This window comes from Triticum urartu, chromosome 2 (assembly GCF_003073215.2).
Source record: "Triticum urartu cultivar G1812 chromosome 2, Tu2.1, whole genome shotgun sequence".
NCBI lineage: Eukaryota > Viridiplantae > Streptophyta > Magnoliopsida > Poales > Poaceae > Triticum > Triticum urartu.
The window spans coordinates 354,484,675-354,487,868 of record NC_053023.1 but is presented as its reverse complement, the minus strand read 5'-3'; the positions used below and the strand labels follow the sequence as shown (position 1 = coordinate 354,487,868).

Genomic DNA, 3,194 nt, shown 5'->3' with positions numbered 1-3,194 from the left:
AAATGAAAAATGAATTTACTTTATGTTGTCAAATAATAAATTCCTAGGAAAGTGTTGGTATGGACGACACATGTGGATTCAGTTAGCCGTGGAATGTGAAAGTATGGTGGAAAAAGGATTAAACTTTACTTTCTGTTTGGGAACTGCCTATGATATATCTAGCATGGAAAGTATTGGGAACTACTTGATCGTTTTCGTTGACAGGAAAGGCATGCCACTCAAAATGTTTTATCTCTATACACTACTGCAGGATGCTGCTAATGCGACACTACGATCAGAGACCCTTTGAGAAACTGTGTGCGATGCAATAATCATAAATGGTGGTGTATGAAAACCGTTAAAAAGGTGCAAAATGTTTGCGATGGAGGATGCATCAAACACGGTTCATATTTTTGTTGCGTGTGTGATGAAGGGCATACGGTTCAGTTCAATTAACTATTTGCGATGAGGAGGAACAAAAGAAACGGCAGCCAGATGAAGGCATGTGCAATACACAGAATACAGTTCACTCGGATGAACTGTTTGTGATTAGGCAAAACAAAAGAAACAGGCAGCCAGATGAAGGTGTGTGCGATATAAGGCATGCGGTTCACTCGGATGAACTGTTTGTGATTAGGCAACACAAAAGAAACGGTTAGCCAGATCAAGGTGTGTGCGATAAATGACATGCAGTTCACTCGGATGAACTATTTGCGTTGACACAATAGAACAGAAACGGTTCAACTTAACAAGACGTGTGTGTTGGGCGATGGGATTGCATACAGGACAACAACACACACACACACACACACACATATATATAGTAGCACTATTCTAATCCCAGGATTAGAATAACTATTTGGATCACGATCACCATATATAGGGCCGATTAGGTGTTCCCAAACTCCTGAACGGTGGGAACGAAAAAAAACAGCGTCCCCACTGTCCCCGCACCCCATCTCTTCCACTTCCCATCCCGAACTCCACCATCCCACCTTCCCGCCGCCGGGATCTAGCTAACGGCGAGTCAGCGACCACCACCAACCCACCTCCCCCGCCACCGGGATCCATCCACGAATCCACTGCCCCGCCGTCGGGATCCAGCCGCCAATCCCCCTCCCTGCCGCCGAGATCCTGCCGCTGCACAACCGCCACCAACCCAACCTCCCATCGCCGGGATCCTGCCATCGCGCGACAGCCACCAACTCACCTCCCGCGTCGCCGAAATTCGCCCCTCAGCGGCCTTCCTCCTCTGCTGTCGAGACCTTCCACCTCTGCCACTGCGGCCTTCTTCCCTCATGTGCCTCCCCAGATCGGCGACGCGATGCACGTTCCCCCACCGGTGACCCTCCCCCCGAGTTCACTCTCTTCCCTCCATGGCCAGCCTGAGAGCTACCCACGCCACCCCGCGCTGCCACCTTGCTCCTCCCAGTCGACCTCCCGGATCCGGCGCTCCTGTACAGAGCAGTGCCACCGTGCACCACACTAGTCAGCATTAGCGCCCCTCTTCCTCCATGCTGTTGCTGCCCTCTTCCTCCATGCTGCTGCTGCCTTCGACTCTGCCCCCGCACTCCATAGCCTCCGCATTGAGATGCCCTCTCCTTCAACTGGTAGTGCACACAAGCTGTTTGTGTATATGCCTCAAACAAAAAAGTGTGTTTTCTTTGTAAGATTCTACCTTGGCTCAGTGCATTCTCTCTCTTTGTTTACAGGAGAAGTTCATATACAGCGACAACAACAAAGTTCATGTTGTCAGAAAAATGAAGTCGATGTATATGGAAGATGATGATTGTTGTGTGTATGTAGGGGACACAAAAACACTTGTGGCTGACAAATTTTTCTGGTTTATGCACTTCCTAGTGTTTAGATGTTACTCCCCTAAAAATGAAAATATTAGAGGTTGCTGTGTAGTACTTTTGGTTTCTTGTAGCTGATCAGCTGAGTGAAGCATCTCAGAAGTTACTTTTAGTGTATACTTTCAAGCAAAGCATGATAAGTTCCATTAGTTACTCCTTATTGGAATGCTTAGATATACGTGGTTGGATGTTCTGAATTCTGATTGTTATCGGCCTACTTGTTCGCCAAGTACTGAGCTCCTTCATTTCTTGTACCCATTTTGCAGTTCATGGACAAATCAATGCAACATCATGGACTCATCTTCTATAGCACATAAGTAGGCGTGTATGCCAGATTGGTTCCTTCAACTACCTAGCTGATGTTGTTTGTACCCAGACTACCCACAATGCCTGATGAAGCTTCAAGACCGCAAATAGACAAGCCCACGGAGAAACAACATCCTTCTGTATCTTGAGCTGCTGCATCACTTGATGGAACGAGATATGGTGTCGGGAACACAGCATGATTAGCAAGTAATTTCGAGACTAATCTTGTATGTGCCCTGGGCTCAGTTTGCGCCGCGATAAATTGTTTTCAACATGTAATACATTTTTTCGCCGCATGCCAGGTGAGATGGCGAACTGGGTGTGCTTTCTGTGTTTGCGTTGTGTGGGACCGTGGGAGAGTGATTTTTCTTCAGAAGGTTCAGAGTTCTATTGGGTTAAGGCGAACTCAGCTTATCATACAGTCTTGTTCAAACCGTGATTTTTCTTCAGAAGGTTCAGAGTTCTATTGGGTTAGAAACATGTACAATTTGTCAGGTTGTTTCAGGTCGTCTAAATCTGGAGTTCTAGACTGTATGATCTACTGGGTTGCCTGCGCCGGTCGTCGAAGCCTACCGAGGTGGTGCCCCACAGCTGCTAGCGTCTCACTGCACCCTCCTCCACACCACAAGGACGGCCAAGATATCAGGTTGTTGTTGTTGCTCTTCTACTACATCTTCAGGTTCATAAAAGGCAACAACAACGTTTCGCTGTGCGGTGTAGGCTGCGGCGGCAGGACCATTTTCCTCTTGAAATTGTTTTAATTTATGCGTTTCTCCTACTGCCAATAGAGGAGAAGAAAGGCCAGCACCGAGCTACTGTTGCTACTGCTTGTTTTAGCTTGCACAACCAATTTGGGCGTTACCAGGAAGAAGACAAAGAGAGAAAATTATGGAGTGGAAGAGATAAAAGAGTAGAGTGCCTACGTGGTGTGGATATGAAACGTGTGGTGTGTGAGAGGATAAGGGATGTGTGTTACTATTCAATGATAAAAATAACTTGTGGTTTAGAGAAAAAGCAACGTTCTATTTACCTAGTGCTCATGATCAGCTATAA

General features: G+C 46.8%; 1 long non-coding RNA gene across 1 annotated transcript; it reads left to right on the top strand.

Moving 5' to 3' along the window:
* The first annotated feature begins 899 nt into the window (after positions 1–899).
* Positions 900–2,464, top strand: LOC125541540. The gene is made up of 2 exons (XR_007297575.1): positions 900–1,645; positions 2,102–2,464. It is a non-coding gene; the product is annotated as an uncharacterized LOC125541540 (long non-coding RNA).
* The last annotated feature ends 730 nt before the right edge of the window (positions 2,465–3,194 follow it).